Here is a 355-nt window from a genome sequence, read left to right on the forward strand (position 1 = left end):
TTTCAGCAGTCCAAAAAATGTTTTTCCAGAAGTGGTCTGGCTTTTTTAAATGTTTTTTTGACAAAGTCTAATCTGGCCTTGTTTGCACCTTGTGGTAAACCCTCTCTATTTTGCTCTGGTGAAGTCTTCTCTTGATTGTAGAATTTGACAGTGATAGCCTACCTCCTGGAGAGTGTTCTTCACTTGGCTGGATGTTGTAAAATGTTTTATTACCATGGAAAGGATCACCCATACTTTCGTCTTTTGTGAACATCCAGGCCTTTTTATGTTTCTGAGCTCACCAGTGTGTTCTTTTTCTTCTCAGAATTCACCAAACTGTTGATTTGGCCACTCCTAATGTCTGATGCATTTCTTT

Source organism: Garra rufa, chromosome 22 (genome assembly GCF_049309525.1).
Source record: "Garra rufa chromosome 22, GarRuf1.0, whole genome shotgun sequence".
Taxonomy (NCBI): domain Eukaryota; kingdom Metazoa; phylum Chordata; class Actinopteri; order Cypriniformes; family Cyprinidae; genus Garra; species Garra rufa.